General features: G+C 43.8%; 1 protein-coding gene and 1 long non-coding RNA gene across 3 annotated transcripts in view; one reads left to right on the top strand and one right to left on the bottom strand.

Annotated features, from left to right (window-relative positions):
* LOC103315356 overlaps window positions 1–27,579 on the top strand; it is a 144,462-nt gene that overhangs the window by 4,922 nt on the left and 111,961 nt on the right. The gene's annotated exons all lie outside the window — the stretch shown is intronic.
* The window catches only part of LOC107981358, a 37,876-nt gene that overhangs the window by 6,736 nt on the left and 3,561 nt on the right, over window positions 1–27,579 (bottom strand). For both annotated transcript variants that reach the window (XR_004227675.2, XR_001729358.3), the window contains exon 2: window positions 10,783–10,851. This is a non-coding gene — a long non-coding RNA (uncharacterized LOC107981358). The remainder of the gene's footprint in view (window positions 1–10,782; window positions 10,852–27,579) is intronic.

Genomic DNA, 27,579 nt, shown 5'->3' with positions numbered 1-27,579 from the left:
CGTTTGCATGTATTATATAGAGACGCTCTTGTCTCCGCTTCGAGATATAGCACGTGTCCTTGGCTGGAATTAGAGAAAAAAATCGAGTCTTAGACTGTAATATTACAATTCCATTATTATAACCGAGATGGCAAAGCCATCGGCAGCGAAAGAGTTGATAAAGTGTAAGAGAGCGAGAAAAAGACGTTGCCGCTTTTGAGCGAGTGACTTAGCGCGCGCGGCACTCGGGTCAAAGGTGAGCCGAGGTCCGGGCACGAAATGGAAATGAATAGACCATTGTATTCGAATGTGATCCGTCTGCGGTGTGCCTGCTTTTAAAGGGCCCCCCCCCCCCTTTTAATGTCATTGGCCTGCGACGACGTTGGTCTTTCCCATCAGAACGTGTTCTTTTCTCTCTCTCACTCGATGGCGAAGTTCGCTCGAATTAGGCGAGATCGCGTGATTGAAAAATGATTTTTCTATAAACGTACCCGACGATTTGTCAATGCACCCCAGCTGCTGTACGATGTACATCGGGAAAAATTTTTTTTTGTGTGTGTACGGAGTTGTAGCGGTGATTTTGGCAGTTGCGATTGATTGCGGCGATTCGTTGTAGCGTATAGCTTTTTTTCGTGAAGTGCTTTTAATGAAAAAGTTCGTCGTGGTTTCTAATGTTTGCGGCAACGCGCGGTTAGTTTATGCACATCTGATTTCCGGTATACGCTGTCGGTTCATTAAACACGTGTGCGCTGCCGAGTCGAAGCGGTTTTATCTTTCGTCAGAAGCCTTTTCGTATACTGCATATGGATTAATTTATCCTTATGCTAATAGATTCAAAAAATCCTTCCAAAACATCCCCGAGCTATTTGCTTCCAAATGTCAACAGAAGGTATCATACACCGAAGGCATTGGCAAAAAAGAAGAAATCGATTTTCGTTCGGAATGCTCCGATGCATTATTCATTCGGCAGATAGAAAGATACGCCAGAAAAGCGATTTTCCGAATACATAACGTTACATCAGAGTCGAAAAAACGCGTCGCACACGCGTGCTGCATCGAAGTTCACAAGTTCAACGAACCTTACGCAACGTATCTCCGACTCTTGCATTAGACTAACAATTAGCGCTTCATCAAATTAACCGCTGATAGCGATCGCGAAACGCCGAGGCACCATCTAGCGGCTCAACTCAACGTAAAAAACAGTATTCATAAGAATCGTCAAACAAGAAAAAGACCCCCTGTGTGTGTCGTCTCAGCGTATTTTAATGAAGGCACATCGGTTCTGGGTCCCTTTGAAGGGCCCTCGAGTCCACGTCCCTCTCTTTTTTCCCGAAGAACGTATCGCTCGCATGCGTTAATCGATGCGCATGCATATTTATCAGTGTTGCGAGCGATCGACCGGCATTTCTTTGACCCTTTCCACCGCATACACGCGCGTGCATCTACTCGTGCGGGTTAACGTCGGAGATGTGGAAATTTTGTGTGAATCAGCGAAATACACGCTGCGGAGGATCTCTCACTCTCGTACGCATAGGCTTTGAGGTTAGGGTCGATTCTCAGCCACATTTTCGAGCCTTATCTAATCGCGTGAACTGGATGAAGGAACTGTTGAAATATTTATGAACTCGTGGATGTGCCATTTACAATCACGCGCTAAGAATAGAAGCAAAAGCAAAACAAAAGTTCATCAGGTGTATAATCAATCGCCTTCGCTGTCAACGTCCACTAATTAAAACAGTCGCTAAGTGTACAGAGTAAATCGGCACTAAGTACTTGCGTCGCACTTAAAGGTCAATGTTTTCGGGACGGCTGATGCGCTCTTGGCGCGCAAAGGAACCGAAGAAGATAAATAGAGAGAGGCGACGAGAGATGTAGATACTGGTTGCTATGCCAACGTAGGAGACCGGGACACTCCGTCTGTCTCACTTGAGCGATATATATATATATATATATATATATACGGCAATTTCAGAGACCGAGTGTGCGTGTACTATATATACATATACATGCTGCGGCCATCAATGACGCATGTATTGCCGTCCCGAGTGTAGGAAAGGCGATCAAATTTTGGACGACACGTGTGCGCGCGGCTGGAATTTGAAAGCTTCGCGTGGTGTGTCACGGGTTTTTATAAGCCTGGAAGTTTTGCGAGCTGCATTTTCATTAAGCTAATAAGGCGTACACAAATGATGAGAGAGAGAGAGAGAGAGAGAGAGAGCCGAAAGTGCATGGAAATGTGAAAGGATTTTACTTTTTTGCGCGCTACACACTCTCGGGTTGATGGAAATTAAAAATCCTTTGAATACGAAACTCGCTGGATGCACTTTCGGCTGAAAACAAGCGCAAAGCTCTAAAACAAACAAACAAACAAAAATGTTGCGAAAACGGTTATTCATCATTCCCGCCACGCATCGAGAGAAACCCATAAAACTCTTCCCCCAGTTCGCCAAGGACATTTCGAACACAAGCCACGTCACTCGCTAAGGTATCCAGCAGAGGGCCATCCCGGACGAGCCTTAGCTCTCGTCTGCGCTATATATGGCTGACTCGATCAAAAGAGCGGCTTACGAGGGCTAAAGTGATGCATTAATTACGATATCGCGCTGCGCGAGCGGGCGAGCTTGCAGTGTGTGCGTATACGCCCTAGAGGCCCATAGCCTATGTATATAGGTGTATCGGATGCTATGCCAGAGTGTATACACTGCACTACGTGACGTTGTAAGCTTCGGCGGGGTGCCTGCGCGACAAATGCAATTTTCGTATCTGTCGAAGCGGCTTGCTCTGGCGGAAATGCCGGGGTGATTACTCCGCGTGCGGCTTGGATTAAGCGCTCTACTCTTTTATTTTAGCCGGAATCGCAAATTTATTTTTATCGAATATTCGCCTAAGAGGGTGTGTTTAAAGTTGGATTTCTTGGAAGCTCCTGAAACATTGATCGAGGAAGCCTCGTTAAATTTTGCAAAGTTCACCACGCCGGGCTTTGGTATTATATACATAGACCTCCGATTCTGGAATAGCAAAGTTGCTCGGTGAGCTAAAATAGCTTTTCTGTCTAGTCGAGCGAATATTATATGCGTTTATACGCGCGAATATAATGTCGTGTGTTATACGCGTTGTCATTAAGAGAGAGAGAGAGAGAGAGAGAGAGAGAGAGAGAGAGAGAGAGAGAGAGAGAGAGAGAGAGAGAGAGAGAGAGACGTAAATATACATCGCCGCGCGGGGAAACTGGGCCGCGTATGTAAGTGACATTCCTCTGAAACGAAAGCTTGCGCGAGATAGCCGCATTATTACGCTAATAAAGCAAAACCACATTAAAGCCCGAGATAAATCTCCGGCTGACCTACAAAGACAATTTCATTCTCATTGATGCTGCGGCTCATGATGCTCAACTCGAAAAGGTCAGCCGAAGCAAAGATGAGCTTACAGTATGTACCGCGTGAGAGGATGAGAGTTTACTCGTATGCACATACACACACACACATAGGCACTCGTGAACTTTGAAAATGAACGCCCGATCTTTCGCGTGTACCTATATACTATATACATTCGGTGCAGTCAGAATGTGGGCCGAAGCAGGCGATATCGGAAACCCAACCCCGGTTGTATAAGAGGAGGATAGTTTCGCCGAATTCTAAGGGTAATTTCGTGGAGCCGAAGTAATAATGACAAAGTTTATAGTTACGCCGTTGGTGGCAGTAGTCGTGGTCAATTGAACCGATCCCCTGTTACCCGAGGGAGGAATTCAAAAGCCTACTTATACATCCGCGAATTCGGCTGTACATGCGCTTCGGTTTTCAGAAACAGCTAAGGATCGCCGTCTGCAGCAGTTAGTGCTCGAAAGTACCGCTAGGGGCGCTGCTTGTACGTTCTCAATGCGCTAAAGAGGTTATGAAATGAAATGAACATAGAAATTAAATCCGTTTCCAGCGCTCGGCGAAACTTTATTTTCTCAATCACTCCGAAAGATACTCGAGCGGCGGGCTTTGAATGAAAAAAAGTTAAAAACAATCCGCACATAATCGCTAACTGTTTACCGCGTTTACTAGTGCAAAAAGCAGTGTGTGTGTGTGTGTAATATAAATACGCCGCTCTCGGAGCGTATAAGTAAAAAATCCGAAAAATCCACAGGGCCGTCTCTCTTCCCGCAATCCAGAGCTGAGCCTCGAAAGAGAGGAGAGGAAAAAAGCTGCTCTGACTGGGTAGAGATCGTATAGACATCATAGAGGCGCGTCAAGACTCTCATCGCGAGCGTAGAACACGTATAGAGGATAGACGTAGCCTCTTCTCGAGGACACGTACACACAGAAACACACACACACACGTACGTACGAAAAGCGGAGGGTAAACATCAGCCGACTGGCGCATATATGAAGGCGATTTCCGCGGCTGGTGGCCAAGTGGCCCCGCGATAGCGATAAGGACCGCCCCGGCTTTTTCCCTTCGACGCTTTAATATCCAGCGAGCTCTGCAGCGATCCTACTCCGGCTTTTTAATTATCTCGGCTGCGGAGGCTCTCTCTCTCTCTCTCTCTCTCTCTCTCTTACTTTCTCACGCACCGCTCGCCGCCGTAGCTTCTTTTTCGCTGCGCGTTTTTTGCAGCGGCAGCATCAGGAGCAGCAGCGCCGTGGATTAACCGTGTTTTGCTGCTTCCTTTTTTCGACGCTAGGGGGAGGGAGTTTCAAACATTTTAATTATGCGTTGTTGAGCTGTCTGGTTACGCTTTATTCGAGCGTATTATACGACGATGATGCCGCTGTGGCTGCTGCGGGCTGCAATGGAAAATGTTTGCTTTGAGAGAGAGAGAGGGGCTGGTGATGCATAATGCGATTTCGATGCGTTTTTGAGGTTAGCGAGGTGGCGATGTGCGTCGGGCTACTGAAAATTTCACGAGATCGCTTGGAGCTTGATTTTTTCGAGTTTGTCGACGCGCGCGGCCGGCTGCGGGTAAACGTTGCACAGTTAAACAAGAAGATTTAATTAATCCCCAAGGTAGAACCCGGAGCTAAACTCCCCGTATAATTATATTTTACAATTATAAAATTCTTTAGATTCCGGACATTTCTTTACTCGGCGCCTCGGAACTTTATCGGCTTTAATTTTCAGCGACTTTTATAAACTCGACCGAAGCGGGACGAGGAGAGAATAAAACTGACGAGTCCTGCCGTCTCTTCCTGGAACGAATAATTGTATAAATGGAAAAGCCAGCGGATTTCAGCATTAAGCTTGCATTTAGAGCTCCCGAGAGCTGATACGAAAAATTTAAACCATCCCGTTGTAGATCTTCCTTTCAATTTACATTCACCAAAGAGACTACTTTTCATTCGATTAACTGTCCTCGATACATCGCGATTTTAATTAAACGACTCGATCTTCCTTCGAAAAACATCGTACACTGCACACCATGACAAAGTCCTTATCACCTCATGGCCAGCAGCCGAAATTAAACAAAATCCCAAGTAAATACCGGGCAAACATTTGCCGAAGCACAATAGCAGTATCTTTCTCGCAGCGTGACATTCGCCCGAATTTCATCGATACCTGTATATATATTTATCTCCCTCGTAGCTCGGCTGATCTTTTTCCTCATTTTCCCCCCATAGTCGAGTCGACGAGTTGTTTGCCCTGGTTATTAGCAGCTTCTTCTGATGTGAAAAAAATTCTAATTCGTGGCCTGCCTCCGGCGCTTATCGCGACTTTTTTCCTCCACTACTTCTCTCCACGACCACGGCTTGTTTGCTCTCACACAGTGCTGCGGGGGAAAGGGGCGGCTGATTTGAAAAGGAAATTGGCCGTTTGCGGGAGAGTGGAAAATTTTTAATTTGTCTGGAGAAAAAAAGAGTGCGAGTTCGTGTTCTTTTTTTCGCAGCGTTATCGCGCGCTTCCGGCGGGAAATCACAAGTTTTCTCCTCCAGTCGATGCATAGCAAAGGAGCTATATGCTTACCGCAGCTCGAAACAGTACAGAATCTAGCTCAGCAGCGGCCGCCGCGAATCGCCCCAATTTTCAGTCGTTCGATTAATATTCAGCGACGGCTTTCGACGACGCGTGACCTCGAAGTCAATTAACCGACATTATATTATCGTCCCGCTGCGCTGTGTGTGTATGTATTTCCTGAAATAATTGAATCCCTTAAACGCCTTGCGTCGGAGACAGCAGAGGACGGCGGGGTGTATACATCCCTCAGCGTAATCCCGGATAATCGACGAAAAACAAACTCTCTGCTCTCGTCGCAGGGCTGAGAAATAAAAAAGTCCGGAATCGAGTTAAGCCTGTTAACAAACTAAGTAGCGAAAGCCGCACGACGACGGCTCTAATTGTTTTTCGCCCTTATCGCGGCAGCTGCAGCAATCTCGGCCGATTTGGGTCGAATTAAAGCCCGGCGAATATTCGTTTTCACGGGCGAAATGACTTTCGGCCCCGGGGCATCGCACTCTTCCTCTCTCTCTCTCTCTCTCTCTCTCTCTCTCTCTCTCTCTCTCTCTCTCTCTCTCTCTCTCTCCCTCTCTCTCTCTCTCTCTTGCTCGTTCGCTCGGTGTAGACACACAGCACACGATGAGAGTCGCAGAGTCGCATCAATTGCACGAATTAACCGGTAACGAGAGTGTTTAGTGCCTTCCTTCTAGCCTCTACAGCGCACAGCAGTCGAGGCTTCATGTATAGCAGTCGCGCGATGGTATATGGTGTGGAGGTCTTTTTTCTCTGCTTCTGCTCTCGCTCGATTCCTCGTTTTGTAGAGTCGATCGCGTTTCTCCGGCTGTTATCGCGCTTTAACGCTTGGTTTGCTGCTGGGAATCTGGTCAGTTTTCGAGGGGCCAGGATTTTTTACGCGAGGGGAACGTATTTTCGGTGTTTCGTACTGCTAGAGCTGCTTTTGAGAATTATCTCGCTGTATATACTTATCGAACTTCTGATAGTAAAGCCATATGCTCTCGTTGATATGCTTTGAACTTTGGTGGTTTTGAAAAACGAAGCCTGCCTGAATTGAATTTTAAAATCGCTTTACAATGTCGCTCACGAGGAAATTTTTTCAATATTAATTTTAACCGCAACCGTATAATAGAATGAAAATAAAGGCCTTTCGAAAATGACGACTGCGTGTCGTAACGATTTTAAGCGGAAGCACACACACACACGCACACACACACATATCCCATAAAATAACGATCGTAAAAACCTGCCGCCGTTTTGAAAATGCAAAAAAAGAGCGGTTAGAAAAAAAGCGACAATTACATAACGCGAGCAACGTGAATCTAACAAATGCGTACATGACTGCGTGAAACGGACTGACCCATTTATGCACTTTGATGATATCATGCGACTACACGTGCTTTGTCCGGCTCTACTCGGGATTTGAGCCTTAATTAAGAGTCTGAAAATTTTATTAACAGTGTACACAATAGCATTATAATGGTACTGGCCGGTCTACTTCAATTTTCATCAAACCGAGTGTACGCGACTCATCTCTCTCGTTGTAATTTTTTCCCCCTCGATTCGAGCTCGACTTTGGATGTGCTAAAGAGCAAGAACGAAACGATTTGAATAACAGATTTATTCAAACTACACATTCACGACTCCTGGAAATAACATCGATTCGACGGGGTCACTCGAGCATCCACACGTGAAATTTCATACAATTATATAACGGAATTATTTTCAAATTTGCATCGGCAGACTAATATACCTAAAAATTCAAAACCAATCTCGTATAACGCACTATTACCCTGCTCATTTCCTGCGCGTGGGGGTATTCGTCTTTCCCAACATCTTTCTTAATCTCCTCTCGCTCTCTAATTTTGACTTCTAGCCGTCGTCTACGACGTCGTCCGCTGCGTTTTTTCCATCTCTCCTCCTCGGCTTTCTAAAGTGGAGGCGGAAGCGTTGGGCGTCAGAGGAATTATCACGCGCGCGCGGACAGCAGCCGTTTAATAAACGAGGCGGCGAGGGATGCGTCTAATTAAAAAAACGAATTTGTTGTCGGAGGCTTGAAATTTCTATTTTTTCTATCCATCTCACTTTATTATTTCTTCGGTCAGTTCGATTGCGAGACCAGAGTTACTCAATGCAGAGGATTCATTCAAGTTTTTTTTTAATTGCAGATAAGAACTGACAATAGGGATCTTGTGAAATATTAACGTCTTCATTAATACAGTTCGGAGGAATATAGAGCAGCACTTTGAAAAGCGAGTTATTGGCGCAACTGTTCGGGATGATAACGAAAGAAGTGCTTTAAGATCAAAGTTTCGTATAGCGGCGGTATCTATCAATTAGACTCGCGCAGCTGCGGGGGAACTTGTACTTTTACGCGCCAACAAGTCTGTTTATTACTCGCGATAACTGCGGTAAACAAGGAATTACTTGACCATGCATAACAATGAAAAATTTAATTCTCTCATTGCCGTTAGTTAGTGTGTCTGCCGTAACTCTCCTTGTTTTGCTGCGCCTACTCCTCGTTTATTTTAAAGAAGATTATACGCTCGCTGTACACCGAAATGAGAATTATCACGGTGATTCACGACCGTACGCGCTCTCCCTGTAAAACAATCGCGTTTCGACCCGTTGAAAAACTGACCCGACCCCGATGCATTTTAGGCGCTGTATCACTCGCTTCCTGCTCAGTGTCGCTCGTTTAAAAATCTCGACGGACCAGCTCTCGGCCGATTATAATCAGAAAATTGAGCGAGGCAATGCTTCGAAATTCGTCTCTATTGTAACCTACAGCTGCGTGTGTAAAAAAAAGAGAAATAAAAATAAACTCGAGAATTATTCACTTACAGCTAGCACACGGCCATGTTTCCTCCTCGCACGTCCCATCGATATACGCACATATAACTGTCGAACTTCCTGCTTATAACATTTCGATCGCTCAGCACACGTATCCGAAATCCCACGACGGAGTAACACTTCCTCGATACACACACGTGTATTTTATGTATGACTGTATATTATGTATAGCTGAATCCAAGGCAAAGGCGCGAAAAATCGAGCTCACGTCGGCCGAATCGTCCGCGCTAAACTGAGAGATAATTGTGCGCGCTATCGCGTTTCTGATGGCTCTGACCCTCGTGTCTGTCTGGACGTTTCTCTGTGTGCGTGGGAGGAGGTACGTGACTTGCGGCTGTGTGAGTAGGCGACTCGCAGCTCTCTCTGTGTACGACGTAGGAGTAGGTATAGTCGTGTGTGCAGGCTTTATTTGTTTGTTATTATATGGAGAGGTGAAAGCTTTCCTTTTTGGGGAGTGTGATGTCTATGGATAGCTTTTTTTTCAATCGAGGAGTAGGTGCTTTTGCCGGAGGAGGATAGGTGGCGTTCGCTGCTGCGGAGGCTGATGATTATTGAATCAAGTGTATGGCTAATGCGATTGAGTAGCTCTCTTGGCTTATTATAGCTGCGGCTTCGGAGGATTGGATGGATTTCTTAATGGTTTGTTGCTCTTGTGGATTTACTTGTGGCCCTAAAACGGCATTTTATTTAATTATTTAGAAATATTTTGGCTTCAGAAATTTTGAAATGATTATAGTTTTTTTTCTGTTTCGAATTTATCAAGCCTAAAATTATTTGTTCTAAATGCTCTACGTTATCCTTGGCTTAGTTTTTATTTTTTTACCTGAATTGGAATAATTGCTACACGCGTGCTGTATTTAAACATATTAAAAATAATAATAAGCTTAAAATTTAAGTGTATTAAGCAAACATGATCAAAGCATAATTATTCGCAGTAGACAGGTTCTATGCTTCTTATGAAACCCTTAACTGATTTAACGTAAAATTTTCTACGGTGCACATTACCGTCTATAATTAACAACACAAAGTATCAATTCGCTTTAAAAAACCTGATTAAAACGTCGAACGAGAGTAAATCACAAAGAGTTACAGAATACCGCGAAAAGCCGGAAAAATTAACGATCCTCCGAAATAATAAAGGGCGAGCTAGCGCTGTACAAAGGGGCAACAAAAGGCCGGCGGAGAAAAATTTGTATTTGAAATCAGTCCGTAAATCGACGCTTTCATTCCACTTATTCATTCCATCTAAATTCATAAATACACGTTATACACCACCCGCACACATAGACACACATAGAGGCTCGTGTATACACAGCCGTAATCATAATAATTCATTGGCCGCTTAAAGCCTCCCTTCCCCGCTCTCTCTCTCTCTCTCTTCATAATTAACAAAAGAGCATTATGTCGGGCATTTGGCCCTCACTACCAGCAGCAGCCTATACACGAGGGTTTATTTGTAGTTCGGTTCTCTCGTTCCTCCATTTCTTAGCCATCTCGTGGTCGCGCCGCGGCAAAAGTAGCACCTGGGACTCCAGTCTCGACTGCTATGCGCCGATCGTTAATTATCCTCGTCGTTCTCCCCCGCAAAGCATTGTACACTTCTCTCTCACTCTCTCCATTTTCTCCGTTAGGCAGTGACCCAAGTTCTGCTGCAGTAGTTAGTCGCGGGATGAAAAAGTGATGCCGATCGATCTCTCGTGAATTTTTCCCCGAGAGCTCTTTTGGCCTGGCTGGCCTTAATGATTACTCCGGCGCGCGGAATTTGTAAATTGCTTTAATTTAATGCGAGAGACCGAGCCGAGCGAGCTTTGCGCGACGCGTCGAGCCGTTTCCGTATGAATATTGATGATTTTGCGGTTCGTTTCCTTATTTTTTCGTATGTGCTGTGTGTGCAGGAGAGATGAATTTTTAATTTTTCGGTTATCGGCTCGCGTCTTTCGTTTCCGAGAGTTTTCAACATCGTCGCGAGTCTGGCTTCGGCTTCGGAAAGTTTAACATTTTTGAAATAAAACGTTTGCTTACCTTTTATTCCAACAAGTATATCCAGTCATCTTCAATCGAACGACGAGCAGTGCCCCGCATCCGTCCATCCTGGAAACAAAGAAACAAATACATTACCAACAAGCCCCAAAAAAGATGCATCATCTCGTAATAAAATACCCCGTCAGCCATAGCATCTCCGTTTTTCCCATCCTACTTAGCGCATCGCGAACGTTATAATACGCCGAGTCTATATATACGGAGCAAGGGAGGCGTGAACCGCACGCACGTGAATGTATCCCTCCAGATGCAGAAAGACTACGCACACAGACATACGCGTCTGCAGAGCAGTAGTTGCTTAGGAGCGAAGAAAGAGAGGTAGACACACACAGTAGTGAGTTCTGCTTTTGTCGTGAGAGGCTCCTTTGTCGGGGCGACAAAGCGACCGAGGAATCCATCCTTCAAATGTGGAACAGCTGCCATCGAATAGCCTTATCTCTCTCTTACTCGTTCTCTCACTCTCCAGGCCCTATTTCTAGGCCTATATTATCTAGGCTTGAGAGACTGTCTTCATCTCTCGCTTTTCATATTCGCGAGAGAGCCTGTCTAATAGCTTAATGCGTGCTCTATGCTCTATGCTCCGACTCGAGAGTGTGTGTGTGTATGTGTGTATGGGATATTGACATGGTTCCTTTGTTTTCCATACCGGCGCTCGGAAACTTTTCGCTTGATTAAAATATCCGCGACTATAAAATATATTGTATAGAGAACATAGCACTGAATTTTAATCAGAGCTTCGCGCGCACTATACACTGCCTTCTGCATCTTCCTGATGGAACGTGTGCAGAAGTAATATTCGAAAAAATAACTATTTTCCTTCAGCCAAGCGCCACCTGGCGTCGCTTTCGCGTATTAAAACCTGAAAACCTAGATTATAAAAGAAATCCCAATTTCCGTCGCGATCGTTACACAATAATTACCCTTGCTAAACGTATATTCCATTCGAAAAAAAAGTGAATTACTCGCATCGCGACCGGCTGGTGTCTGGCATTTAAGCCCGTCAAAGGGGCGCTCGACTCGCGGACGTCGCAAAAGTTCGATCACCCCTTTCCTCCCTCGCGCGCGCACATAGACACATATAACGCGAGCATCGCTGCACCCCTCGAAAGCCATCCTCCCACGATATACACCAGCCTGCAGATGTGTGCGTGGATATAGGTGTACGTATTGTGTATACCTATAGACGCCAGTCTTTCCCACCCTCTTCCTCTTTCCTGTTTAAGTCCCTCGAGTGCCACTAGCGGCTTAAAATCCGAAAACGCGCGAGCTCGCTCCATAATACAGAGGCAGAGAAGAGCAGCAGCAGCAGCAGCAGTGAGGGATGCAGAAGAGTAGGGAAGAGAAACCGAGTACTTATAATCCCTTTTCCGCGGAGGAGAGAGAGGCAGAGACATTCCTTAAAATTAGTGTCTTGGCCGTTTCCACCCCTAGGCTGTGTTAAAGGTAGTGACGTTTTTAGCGAAATCATTATGTTAATGGCGCGAACGAGGCCGGCGACGAGAGAGAGAGAGAGAGAGAGAGAGGGAGAGAGAGAGAGAGAGAGAGGGAGAGAGAGAGAGAGAGAGAGAGAGGGAGAGAGAGAGAGAGAGAGAGAGAGAGCAAGCGACGACGACGACGACGACGCCAGGCACTTTTTAGTTCTCGCTCGATTTTTGCCGGCGACGTTTTCCTTTGCTTCTTTTCTCTCGTCGGGACAGATTTCCTCAAACGCTCCGCTGGACGATCCGCTGCAGGACCCCCGATGAGAAGCTGTAGCTATGTACACCGGTAATTGCGAGCCGAAGAATCGATACTGGCTGTTTGTCTTCTTTTTTTTATTTCTTCGGAGATAGACGCTGTTGTATGGACAGAAGCGATATATTTATTGATTAAAACTCGCGTTTTTCGCGTGCTTTTTCAGGTCGAGCTTTTAGCTTTTAAAAACCCGCTGCATATAGGTGTGATGTTCAAATCTTTTCGCCAGCAACGAGTCACTTCTTCTTTTTTTTGTCTTCACTGTACTTTTTAGGGAGAAAGCTTTCTAATGGCAGTCGCGATTTCAATACGGGAATACACTCCGCCCGCGGGAGTCTTTTAAGCTCCGGTGCTTGAATCCGAAAGTCCTTCGTATATTGTAATCGTAAAAAGTAAGTTAAGCGCGAGCACATATATCTCTTTGGAAATGTGTCAAGATGAAATTGCATTGGAGATGAGCGAGCGCAGGGCCGGTTTGGACGGATTTATGTGGAAGTTTAAAAAAATCCTTATGGACGCTTAACGCGAGAATGATGTAGGGGATCTCGGAATTATAATTTCGTTCTTTTTTTTTATTTTTAATTAAAAATAGGAAAGTTTAGCGCGCCCTCGAGCCACTCGCGAGTAGTTTTAAGTAGTAAACAAAGTTTCGTTGTATATTCTTTCCTGATGTTTATGGGTGGGCGAGCATAAGACCGAATCACGATGGAAAAAAGCTCGATGAAGAAAATGCTATTATTACACGCTGAGTAACTTTGGCCAGTTCATTATTCCAGTATTTTCCGAGTTGAGACCTAAATAAATAATTGGACTAAAAATCGAGCCATTTAAAGTTCCCGCGAAACTGATACGGGACATCGTAAAGAACCTTTTAACATTCTTAATCTGTCACTTCTCATACTATTACATCGTCTATATTTATCGTCTTTCATTAAAGTTCATGCATTTTCGGTGTATATACGTATATAACAACAGAGAGAAGCCAGCTCTTCCGCGCATAGTTTGCTATTCTCTTTAGAAGCCGCACTAGATCCAATAATCTGGTATCTGATGAGAAACTTTTAATTAAGATGTCCTAAGAGTACGGAGAAGAGCTGTTGTATCGAAAATAGTTCGGTCATTCGTAACCCATTATTCTCGCAACAAGCGGGAGGGAAACTCTCTCGAAGCTCTGCCTCGTTCCTCTTATTCAGTCGAAGCATCTTCGGAAAGTGAAGGAAACAAATGGTCGTTATATCGGAACTTGCGATGCACACTGCTTTCGAACACGAGTTTGTAAAATTTTCTGTAAAATTGTGCGGTTGGTTTATTCGACGATGATTGTACTAGTAATTCTTAGGTTATGTTCATCATCATTAACGGGTACAAACGAATGCAATTAGATATCATCAGTTTTAAGGTTATGTTTCCTCATCACCGTTAAAGTAGTACTACCGATAGGTAGATTTGTGGGATATACTTAATAATAGAGATTGCATAAGTCAAGGTACAACAAGTAATGATTTTACATTCACATTAGGCAATTCTATTCATCATAATGACGAATAAAAAGTTTCAGATAAAAAGCTGATTTAATTCATTTTTGAGGTTAAGTATACATTTTTTTGTTGTTTAACAACTTTTATTTGTTAATTACTACGTTCACAGACTCCAAACCATTTTTTACAAGCCCTTAAATTGTTCGTCAGTTGTTTGACTAACGTTCTTTAAAGTTTAAGTAAATTTTGAACCGACAGCTTTATACAATTAAGAGTTAAATCAAAATGTGCGGATTTGTGGAACTTTAACTGTTTTTAACTTTTGTCTCAGACTCCAAAGCTTCATTAAATTTTAACTCAGTCCTTTTTATAGTCAAATATACTTATACGCCAAATCTTATCATTTCCTGAACCGACAATCTTTTACCGGTAGTAGCTCCTTAAAGTTCATCGTCCTCCCGCGTTCCAATTGTTTCTAATATTGGAAGTTAGATCGAAAACGCAACGTGAGCCGACAGTTTTTCCAATATCTCACGAGCGGAATCGCATGACTTTCCAGAAACAACCGACAATCATCTTTCTCATTACCTAATGGTCCTCAAATTAAAAAGACGCGCGCGGCCATAAAGGTGCACACAGCAGCAGCAACGAGGAACCCAAGCAAGAATCAATGTGTTCATTAAGGAAGGCAATCGGGCCAACTACCCCGCAATAATGCAGCATCGCACGCGAAGGATCACCGAGAGGCAATAACTTCGAAAACGCGCCACCCCACGTCATATCCTTCGCGAGGAAGCTTATGCAGATTATAACCTCTCTTTCTCTCCCGCCCCCAAACCTTCGAGGCACATTCGCACACATATACATATAAGCTCCTGTCACACACTTACATACAGTAAGAGAGGTTGGATTTCCGCGTGTGCATTATGTCGCGCACATACGATTAACATACGCGGCGACGGCGCCTGCGCCAACTTGTATATGTGATTAGGCGGCTGTGCCCGTGTAAGTGGGGCTGCGATTGTGCGCAGGTGTTTATATATATATATATATATATATATATATATATATATATATATATATATATATATATATATATATATATATATATATATATATATATATACCGCGGGGGAAATAATTAATTTATAGTCATTGCAGCGCGCGATAAGTGAAGTCGTATGCAGCCGAGAGAGAAAGGGGCGTTTGCGGGTAAACTTGTGCCAATACCGCAATTAGCGATTATATAATTTAGAGTAAAATTTGCCAAGTTTGCTATATATTTAAATGTTTTCTTTTTTTCTCGTGGTACGTGGCGCGAACAATGGGTTTAATTGAAGCACTATTTGAGCGCCCGGGATTGTATATTCGAAAGCTCGTTACAATTAGTATTAAATCAACAATTTATTTCTCTAACACGCCGCTTTGTTGAATAAAAAAGTAAATTAAAGAGAGAGAACGTTTAACCTTTCCAAGGTATCTGAACGCGATATAAAAGCGCACAATTGCGAATGTTTGAAACTATACAAACGAATAACACGATGCGTCGGTTTTTTCGAAACGTTTCTGTTCTTTTCACCTGCAAACGGTGCTGATAAAACATTTGTACTTCGACTAATTGTAATTATGCATCACGAACATAATCTTTTGAAATTTATCGGGCGCTTAACTCGCTTGATTAAAATTCGCAAATATTCCTCGCGTGGAATATCAAGGGTATAATTAAAATAAATTTTAATTATACCCTTGATGTAAATATTTAACGGTATATGTATGCCGCAGAGTATATAGTGTACACTGGCGTAATAATCGCTTACTAAGCTCGCACTACTATTATGCAACTTTGCTTCGTCTTTACTATCGCTAGAAAGCTTCTCGTAAAACATCGGTTTCATTGCATCAACAACATCTGAAATACAAAATTATAATACTTACACTGGGCAAGCTTTATAATTAATAAATCATCATCGAGCTTAATTACAGCGCATTGGAAACGCCGGTAACGCGCGAGTTATATATTTACAGCCACATCAATATAATAATCCGGTTAACGAAATATCAGGCGGAAAAACAATAAAGTCGATGTAATTTACCATCTGCATAGGGAAATCCCCTTTATCATTATCTCGTCGATCAATTAATTTCTTCATTCCTCGTAAATTTCCCGAATAGATGATCCGCTGCTTCGATATCCCCGAATAGTTTCGAGAATACCGATTAATGGAATCTCAAAAACTCGCTGATTGAATCAGCCTCGATGATTCGCACGAAAAACGTCATGTTTATAAAGATCCGAAGCGTCCGCAGCATCCCTTGACCGCAAACTCTCGCTCACGTGCGGGGGAGGGACGAGGAGGTCACACACGCGTTTATTGGCCGCGTCTCTCTTGCGCGTGCACGCATATACAATACGCAGGCGTATGTGACTCGGCTTTGGACACTATTATACTGTACCGCGTATGTGGATACGTGACAGCGCACAATTAGCCATATATACACGCTCGACTATACTACGACACACTTATTGTGCGCGAGCGATGATCTTCGCTGCGCTTTTCGCGGCGCGTACGGCGCTTTTGTGTCCCAAGCTTATACCTTATTCAAAGCTGCTGCAACAATCGGAATTGTATATGTATACATCGCCTGCAGCGATGTCTCTCGGCGTCGGCATCGACCCGAAAATCGGAGGCATATTGGCTAGACCGCAGTGGCCGCTGCGCTGCACGGAAATACCGAATTGGACGCGCGCGGCTTAGGGAAGTTGGCCCCTTCGAGCAGAGAGAGAGAGAGAGAGAGAGAGAGAGAGAGAGAGAGAGAGAGAGAGAGAGTTGCCAGCTAGATGTTTGGCATTTTAATGAGGAAGCGGGCGTTTATGCTAAGCGCTATGTGCATTCCCGCTTACATATATAACGTATATCTACAGCCGCTATCTTTCTTACTCTCTCCTGATGCTCTTGCATTACATTGTATAGACGTGCACACGTGCATCCCGGCGACTTTTCGCGCGATGTCATCCCTGGTTTCCCTTTGACCGAGTTTGCGGAGAGGAAGATACAGATGTGTATATCCGGATGAATATACTTGTGAATTATTTATCGCCGATGTGCAACGCGTCAATATTATCGTAATACGACGATCGAATATATTGCGTTTATATGTACGTCTATCGCACGTCTATAGATCCGGATGCAGCATTATTCCTGGGAAATTATACGGGATCAGTGGCTCCGCATTGGCTGTGCGAATTGTTTAATCAGGTGCTTGGAATAATCCTGTTGATGCCACTGCCTATATAGACCTTGAATCCGAAGTAAGATTTGATGGGTAATCTCATGTTCGAGTGCGGGTTAATTATTCGGCGAGAGCGCGTTACGCTGATTGCGTATCATGGAGTAGAATCTACTTATATACATGTATAGGTATATCTCGAGTTATTACGTACTGCTACACCGTCGTCGATTATTCCGTCTTCGTGACCGAATCGGATTAGCGCAAAAAGTTTCGGCTTTAGTTTTTCAGCCGCTGTGGCACGGAAAGAGTCACCGCAGCCATTTGCGACGCGGCAAAAACTAATGAAACCCTTTTACCGTTAATCCGATTTGGAATTTTGTAGCACGCATTGTTCGCTCGCGGAGAGTTCTTTACAGATTGCGAAGGCCAATAATTAAAAAGTTCACTGTGCATCTTTAATAATTCACCGTGCTGGAATGAAGAGCACGTATATGTATACCGTGCAGCGTTGCATAATCCAAAAGTACATCTCGAACGAATGCTTTCATTCCCTCCTCTTACGCAGTCAAACATAACCTCAAACTCGCTTCTGTCGTACGTTTGAATTTTGCGGCAAAATGGCATCGCGCAGCGACGTTCATAATTGAAGAATAAATTTCTACGGTAATCGTAAAATTACCGTCGAGAGCTGCGCGAAACCATTCCTCAACACACAGTAGCTCTTTTAGCAGTCCTGCATAGTATATCCCGGGCTCTTAATGAACTCGCCTGGGCGCATAAGTCGCGTCAGCCGCACGCGGTTGATCGATAAAATGAGAGGTCCCACGAGTTATGGGATTTGAATGTCTAATGAATTCCTCGGGCTCTCGCGCCCCGGTGAGATTAATTTTCGCGCGCGGGGTAACACACGGCTGCGCGGCAACAATTAGGGAAACCTTTGAGATTAGCGAGCTGCGCTAAGTCAACGGACACTTGACGGCTGCGCGGCTTTTGCGCTTCTCGCTCGCATGCGAATGTATGCGTGCGTGATAACCTCAAAAAATTTGAATTTCCCGCCAGAATTTTCAAAACTCGCTTCGCGTCAGTTCGATAATATGGCCGTTGATATTTCTGGAACAGAGCCTTAAATAGAAATATCCTCGACAAAGCGATCGCCTCAAAAGAAAGCTCCGTCAATAAATTTCTCGCTTCATTCAATGCGTCCGCGAAATTAAAAGAAACCCGACAACAAAGCTCGCCGCTGAATCAATCAACCTTCGCGCCGCGTCCACAATACCAAGCTCCAGAAAATATCCCGAAAACCGGCCTTATATTCTCGCATACATTATCCCTCCTGGCAATAAAACCAGGTCAAATCGGAGCTTTCGCGAATTTCAAGAATAATCATAACCCGCGCCCCAACTCGCAAGAATGGAAAGGGCGAAACTCCGCGGACTTATTACCGGAGTCAATCCCTTAAACAACGCTCTTTGTTGCGCGTGTAATTGCGGCATCGCTTCCGGGCCGAACTTTTCGCTCGCTATATGCGAGCTTTTTTCACTCTTCGCCTCATTGTTGCGCCCTCTATGAGCGCGCCGCGCAAGTTTTACTTCCTATGGAAGTTTGCCAATTTGCGCTTCGCGCAACAATGAGTTGTGTGTATGTCGTTATCATCACCGAGAACAGAATATTGTGTGTCTGGGCTGAGCCGAAGTTCTTTTTAAGAATAAACGTAAGAAAGCGTTTCCGATCGGACGACGGCTTTCTCGAGACACGGGAGGCCGGAAAGTCTCTATAGGAGGGAAGAGCGTATATTCGAATGGAGGCGCTGGAGCAAATTAGGCTTGGCTTTGCGGGGAGATGTGCTTCCGTCGTCCGGCCAATTTTTGTAAAGCCTTCCGCAGCTCGATATTGGAGCGATGGCCGCCCCGAGAGTTATCCGTCTCCTCATTTTTCGGGGGGTCGGTTTGTTGCTGCGGGAGAGAAGTATTGCCTTATTTCGCTGCTGGGAAAATGAAAAGTTACTGCCGGAGATTCTTGGCCGCGATTGTGTTTCTTCGAAAAGTGGAAGTCGTTATTTTTCGAGGCTCATTGTTGCCCCGATTGCATTGTCCACGAGTTTTATGTACTTTTAATTCGAAAACTCCGTTATACCGTGTACATTTCGAAAATTGATTCTCCATAAGTCATCGCCATACGGACTCGCTGCATTGATTTCCGGAAAAAAGCAGACGGAGCGGCGTTAAAATCTGCTTTCCCGGACGGTTTTCATAAAAGGCGCTTTTTCGCATTCCCCCGCAAAAATTCATCTTTCTGCATCAGCGCTCGTGCAAGCGTCTGGGGAGAAGAGGCATCGAAGCCCACACGGGAGGAAGAGAGAGCAAGAGAAAGAATCCCATATTCGACACGTAGGTACATCGAGAGCGTATTTACCAAGTACCTCGTTGAAGGAAATGTAAGAAGAAAAATACAATAGAAACAAGAGTGTATTATTTCCAAGTATACGCAAGAAAGATAAAGACACCGAGAGCGTCGACGCATATACATATACTTATAGACACGTCGTGCAATGTGTCTGCGTATGCGTGGAGAGAAGGAAAATACGGACTAAAAGCAGGATATAGACAATGTGCGGGGAGTAAAAGGAATAGAACGAGATGGCTGGCGCTGGGATAGACAAACGTGAATTTGGCATGGGAAAATTTTTTCTTCGCACTCTGGTGATGAAAAATTTTACGGAACTTAGTATTTTACTCCGCTGAAATTATGAGTTTGGATGCTTTTTCGAAAAAGTGTTATAATGACGTGGTGGAGTTTTTTAAAACCAGAAATATTTCGATTAAGGACCAAATTTTAAAGTTATCTAAAAAATTAAGCACGGAAGAAAAGAGTTTAACACACACGGTGAAAGAAAGAGGAAGACACGGTCCAAAGAAAGACACAATGGAAATGATAAAACAAAAAAAAAGAATCGAGCCAACAGAATGGCGAAGCAGCTATTGAAGTGCTTTTAAAGCTGCGGGCGATTCGTAACTTCGCGATTATGTGTGTCTGTCGCTCTTCACCCACACACACACACACACACGCGCGCGCGCGCTTATGCCTGGATTACCACGTACGCGAGATTTTCGACAGACGTCGCTGAATATTGGTCGCGTGTCTCCAACTTTTTTCCCGTCCGTCAGATTTTTTTTTCGGATAATGTTTCGCCGGGATATATCATGCGGGTTTCCAGAACGATTTTTCTCTTTTTTTAAGGGTCGGGATTCAATGTGATATCACGAATCAAGGAATTGACCGTCGATTGTATTAAAAACCAAAGTATTTTGTTTTACCCTGCTTTGATTGAAGAATTTCTGTCATACGCATACGTGAAAAGTTGAGTTATCACTGTGTATCTGAAACGAATGAAAAAATTAAGCCAAGTGAAAACCGATACGGAATAACACGCGCGCGACGACGAGCTTTCAAATTAATCGTGAACGCGAGAAATGAAATATTTTTAAACCCGCCGCGCCGCGTGAGACATGAAATTACCTCTCGGAAATAATATGACAGGCGCGAGAAAAAATTTGTATAACGTATATTATATACATACCTTTTGCCACGCGCGGCGGCCGACAAACAAAAGCGAATTAAACTCGCATAGCCGAGGGAGATTAGCAGAAAATCCGGCAATATCGAATGCTCGCGATATTAAGAGAGGGGAGATGTCGGACCTTATACCGAAATGTCAGAAAATGTCACCGGAGGGGTTCATATAATCAATTGGCAGACGTCTGCCGGGGACAGTAGTCGTCGCACCGCAAATCTCGTAACTTATATTTTTTTTATTGCCATATACTCTGACAGGAGAACGTTTCCCCCGTTTTATTGTACGTTTATACGCGCTGCTACGCGAGAGCAATTAGTTTAATTGAGCTTTTCTGTATAATTTATTATTTTATTCTCTGCATTCACTCGACTATATATAGGTACTACGTTAATATTGTAAAAATGAAATCTGTTTCAACTCAGGCTAGTCCGAACGTTTTAGCCCGCTGAAAGGTTTTAAATTCGTACATATGAAAGACATTTTCCCAAAAGCGCTCGCAGCTTTAAGCGCGACGCGGATAGAGAAAGAAAAAATCCCAGCCGCGGTGTAAGAAATTTTGACCTGGAAAGTAACTTTTTAAAAGCAGGGTATACATACATGAAGTCCGTCAGATAGGAGCGCGTGGAGATTCAACAAAATTTTAAGCTTTTGATGAATTAATCAGCGAATGTGGGTCCGAATATTAACGCTATGCTAAGTAGATTAACCATTATTCGCGTCTGACGGGGATAATATTCAATGCGACGAGAGTTTGAAATTTTAAATGTAATTGAATATATTTTAGCGCCTGTTTCTCACGCGCAGCCACGAATTTTCAGCGTTTGCGGGATAGTTTCTTTCTAGGATAGTCGTTATTCTGGCGACAGTGTAAGGTGGCGTATGGTACGAAACTAGTTACTTATTAATACACCGAAATTTTTGTAAAAATTATCATATTTTTAAGTTGAGAAATGTTAGTGAAGTCAAATAGTTTTATTCTAAAACACTGACGATTTATTACTTGAAGACGAATCGATCCCACTATAGCTTCAAGATGAACACCCACTTTGTGTTAAATGATTCTTCTATAATTGAGAGGCTTTCGATTTTTTATAAGTTAATTCCCATTATAGCTTTAGAAGATCCAGATTAGATGTAGAAGAATATGAAAGATCATGAATCGAATTTTTATCTTCAAGCAATAGTGAAATTAATATTCTTCAGTGAACCCATTGAGCACGCTATTCTATATTTATAAAAAATTGTGTCTTAGAAATTAGCTATTGTATGATGAGCAAAAAAAAGAATAATAACATAATAGAAATATTTGATAAATTATACTACAATTTATTACTTTTCAATTGATTTTCGTTAATTTACAACCCAGCTTGTAATTAATCTTCGATCAAATTATCAAAATTAATGAATTACTGGAATGAAACTGTCTGATAAACATGGATGAATAAACAAAAAATCTCTCAGTATAACATATCTAACTCAAATTTTTGCAAGCGTGAGTTGCGACTTCAGATAAATATTCATATAAAACAAATGAATTGTGATTTATGGTAAAAAATTAATTTTCAAGTTAAAAACATAAAAATACGTGAAATCATCATTCTAACCAATTTAAAACTCTTATCAGAGTAAAACGAAACTGCAGCCTCTCTCCAAGCACACCGGCTAAAACGACATCGCCTTTTAACTCGCGGCCACTGAATTCCCAGCAATCCGATTCATAAATTCCTAATGCCTCGACTCTTTCTCTCTTCACACTCGACGTAACATCCGTAGCTTGTCGCGTGCGGTTCGCTCGACTGTTATCTCAAGGCTCTTCAAAAAACAAGAGGTTAAATACTCGAGCTTCATGCCGCGCGCGCGCGCGCGCACAAATAATCCGCCAGAGAGAACGAGTCACTGAGCTATACACCAGCGAGAGAGCCCAGCGAGCTCGAAGCAAAATGAAAGAGTCGCTGGTGCAAAAGAAAAGAGGCGACGCGAGAGAAGACGAGAGGAGGAGGAAGAAGAAGACAACGAAGAGGCAGCGAATCCAGAAACGAGTGCAGCGCTGAATAAAACGGCCGCAGAGGGACTCTACCCATCTCGCGGAGTGTATCCGTATACACACAGCGCACAGTCGTGGGCAGCGGCGGCACCAACGACAAATAGAATGCACAAAAGGATCCTGAAACGTCAGGATTTTCGCCGATGATGATAGTAACGAGAGAAAAGAAAGAAAGAAGGGCCCTCGTCGAATTAATCTTCAAAGGCTCGCGGTAACAGCGGCGGCGCTGGCCCAGCGAGACCTATCTCTCTTTCATATTCGTATATTATTTTTTTTTTCTCCTTCTCCTTCCTCTGCTTTTCGCCGAGAGGAATATTAAGGCGTGTGAAGCGCCACAAAAGACGGAATTTAGCGTCTTGTTTCTCCGCGCTACAAGCTCCCCCCTAAGCCATTTCTTTCGAGGGACCTTCTCCCCACCCCCTAGGGAACGCGCGGGGATACCGGGTGAGATTCATGACGATGAGCTCGTTCTTTTATGGGACGAGATATCCGCGCGACGAACCATTTGTCCTCGTGTGTGCTCGTATGTATATGTGTGTATACGCGTGTACGTATATGGGTGTACGATGACCCCGGGATTCCGCGGGACTTAACCGAATTACGCTCGAGGCGTCGTGTGTTTTAAGGAGGTATCAATCCGGGCTCAGGTTATTAGGGGCTGAATTTTGTGCCCCGTGACGGAAGCGTCGCTCTGCCTTATATGTATATGGTCGTTATTTTCGTGGCTGCGACGAATGAATTGTTGCCTTTTCGGGTTTATTGCGATGGGGATATAGGCGCGGCTGGTTTGATGATCCAATTTGATCGGGGCTTTTGCGCGAAGACGCGCGGTTTTGTATATTAAGCAACTTCGATGTATTTTTTTTCGTAAAATTAATCTTTACTGTATCAAAAGATCGCGATTCCGATTTAAATTCAACGATGAAATCCGCGTAATAATTATTCTCGCTTTAGCTCCGCCGCTCGAATGAACCACCGCGGTCACATTCAGCTTTATATCTGGCGCATGTTTGGCCGATCACCCGGAATAATGAACTGTTACTCCACTTTGCATCGTCACCAGCGGCCTTTAATTAATCAAACGACACAGTATAAGGCCAAACGTAAATATTCGCGGCACACCTAACATCTGTCTGTATCATTACAATCTTCATCGGGAAACTTCAGACTAATGCTATTTTCTTGTATTTCGGGGATGGATTTTTCGCGGTAATGGATATATTTCATAAAAACATATCACAATCGAGAAAAGTCGCCACAGCAGCAGCAGCAGTCGAAGGTTCATTCGATTCGGTTCTCTCCCCAAGGTAACTTTCTTTCCTTCTTCTTTTGTTTCTGGAACGGAATCATTTATTCTCGAGGCTACTGCCAGCGCGTTTGGTTCTTTGATTAATGATGAGAAATTTCCCATTCCAAGACCGGATTACTCGACCGGCCTCTAGCACGAATCCCGCAAGTGCATTTATACATCGGGGAAAAAATTGCATTATGAACGATGTTCTGCTCGCTTTCTCTCTCTCTCGTAAGTGTATTAAATTCGGACCAGAGAGAGAGAGAGAGAGAGAGAGAGAGAGAGAGAGAGAGAGAGAGAGAGAGAGAGAGAGAGAGAGAGAGAAGAAAGAGATTTGAGTTATTGCACGATCGGGCTCGATTATATTCCGGGAATATGTGTTGCGTTATTTTTGATGCTGATCGATGCGACCTGACCCGAGGTTAGCCCAGTTTTGAATACGTCACGTGATGAACGTAATTTCGATGTCTGTGCGGAAAATTTTGATTTATCATTATCCAATGTGTCGCTGCGGAGCCTGGTGTATATTGTTCCCGATATGTAGGTTGTTACAGCGCATCATCAATAATTCATTCGACGCAAATCATCGCGTCGTAAATTATTTCCGTCTGTCGATGTGCATTTGTCGTTTTTTTTATTCTGTCGTGTTTTGCTTACTTGGCAAAATTTTAACGGAATTAAGTGATGAATAAAGCCGTTTAACTGATGTGCATTGAATATTTTTTTTGAGATGATCACTCAGGGTATAATGTGGTGGCTAAAAACACTGTTTTTTTATTACACATAACTTTTTAAGTAAAGCTGTTGAAGAAAAGCGGAGACCGGTAGTGCCGTAGTATCGATATTAATGAATTGTTATACCAAAGGAAATGTCGATCTGACTTTTCTAAAAATTTGGAAATGTTTACGCGATCAGATCTAACCTCAAAATGATATTAATAACTTAATTTTACGAGAAATTTTTTAAATAAAGTTTGCAATGGAAAACCGAGTTCGTAGCGCGTAGTGTTAAGTTTAATGAATCGTTCTACCAAAGAAAATTTTGATCGAACTTTTTTTTCTAGAAGTTTGTAAATACAAAATATCCCGTGGCGTATTAATGAAGCTTTATGTGTGATTCTTCAAAATTTTCCATTTAATATGTTTCAAACGTTTCAATTTTATTTGGATTCATTTTTTGTGAAGCTGTCAATAAAAGTTATGTTCATGTTATAGTCTGTATCCAGGTGCTCGTTACAAAATAAAGTAAAAAACATGAGTTTCGTAATTTTATTTTTTTTTTTTTGAAGATAATTTTTAGCCAAATCGAACCTTCTTGGTATCGAATATTTCGTACAATTTTCAGATAATATTATTGCCGATAGACAACGCCAGCTTGAAATTTTACGTTTTATCCAAATCTACTTTTGTTGTTATTCTGTAGTATAATTGTGCTAACTTAAAGGAATCCATCAATACAGCCCCAAAGTTTCCGTTCCAAAATTCCCGCTCAAACATCTTCGCTCAATTCAAAATCGAATTCCACCGTTAATATAACTCCTCACAGATCAATCTCCGAGCAGAAAAATCCCTTTATTCCCATAGAATCCCAGTAGCTCGCGCCGATTTTATTTTTCAAATTTTCTATTCCCTCGGCAAAGAGAACTGCCGCGATCTCCTCGACGAATGATTCCAGAGAGCGAGAGCCACATACCGGTATACGTCGCGCTTATTCTCTCGCCGGCAAAAGGGCGAAGAGAAAAAAGTCGTGTCGGGGGTAAAAGCCTCGGCGCTGCTCGCGAATTACTCCTAACTCCGGTGTCAGTCAGTGAGCGGGACTAGTGTCAGTGACTGGTACATCGCGCGGGGGTGAGAGCGTGCGAGAGAGAGGCTTAACTCGGCTGCATCGGCTGGGGTTCACTCTCTGAAACAGAAGAGGAGGCGCGAGAGCGCAAAAATCGATGCCGCGCAATCTGTCAGCTGCCGTTTCTCCCTTTCTCCCCTTCCTATTTATAAAGGCCTTCGCTTCGAGGCCCGCCGATGTACATTCATAGGAAAGAGGCGCTTCTGCTCCTTCTTCGGGGTTTTTTTTCGAGCCTCTAATTGGATGACGCCGGGGCAGATCGAGTGAGCCTCTCTCATTCGGACGTCATTCGCCCGAAGTGAATATGTTGACGCCGCTTTGTCTATAAGGGATGAGCGCATCGCTGCGGCTCAATGTGTCAGAGCTTTTTCAATCTGTTGCTCGCGCCGGCTTCGCCTTTTTATCATCAGCGTCGAGCTTCTTCTATGGGGGTTATTGATACTATACGTGTATTCAATTAGAGGCGCTCGAGCTTTCAGAAAATTCCTCTCTCGCTTGCGTAATTCCGGCATGTTTGACGATCCATCTTACTCGAGTAATTCCCTTTGTTAACTAGTCCGCCACCGCCGCCGCCGCTGTTGATACAAATAGGCGCCGCATCAGCTGCGTTGAACTTTGGAAAACTCGCTGTTGTATATGCTAATTAAATGTGCTGGCACTCCGAAAATCCTGTGCTGTGGCGCTGAATGATACACTTGAAATACAAGTGCACTATCCTTATATTAAATTTACGGTGTATAAACGCATACGCAGCACCGAGTGTGTATGCTTAACGAGGTGTTTTTTCGGAGCTGCTTATTTACCCAAGAGAGAGAGAGCGACTATATCGGATCTGCGCATGCAAAATGATCTCAATAATTCATTCGCTCGAGGTGTGCGGCGCGAATAAAACTTTCCGACCGAGTGAAAAGACGTGAAAGTTTATTTTATCTGGAATTAAAAACTTTCTTCCTGCATAATGCATGGGACATCGAGAATCGCGGGGATGCGCACTAATCCATCTGGAAACAATACAGTACATAACACACGCGGTATAAAAAATGTATACACATCACTTTTTCCCGCAGCGAAACACTCCAAGCTTCCACCTGCCGAAAACCAATCCATCCGCTCCCCGTCGATGTATAGGGTATATACCCGAAGCGTCGGCCCCCTAAATAATTCAAAATCCATAAATCGCTCGCGCCACAATATCCCTCCGATACACACACACACCCTCTCGAAGAAACGAATAACTCAAAGCCGTTGGTATATATACCTCTATACAGCGCCAGACTATAACGGAAGCGGCCTATCGTCGTTCCGTCATCATCGTGGCGTCAGTCAATACAAATACACCGACGAGAAATAGCGAGAAAGAGCCCGAGGCGTCATAATGATCGCGTACCACTTTTCAGTCTGGATCTAGGCCTTTTTCACCGCGCATCCCAGCGAGAAAAGATTCCCCGAGGCTCCGCGCGGCTAACGATGCCATTGTCAGCGCGAGCGCGCGAGCCATTATGCGCATCCTGATGCCGAAGAGCGCGCGAGCTTTTCCCTATACGTACACCCTCGATTGCGCGCTGCAGCGCTCGAGTTTATAGA

Source organism: Nasonia vitripennis, chromosome 4 (genome assembly GCF_009193385.2).
Source record: "Nasonia vitripennis strain AsymCx chromosome 4, Nvit_psr_1.1, whole genome shotgun sequence".
In the NCBI taxonomy this organism is placed as follows: Eukaryota; Metazoa; Arthropoda; class Insecta; order Hymenoptera; family Pteromalidae; genus Nasonia; species Nasonia vitripennis.
The sequence above is the reverse complement of the archived record's forward strand: the minus strand, read 5'-3'. Positions and strand labels throughout refer to the sequence as shown.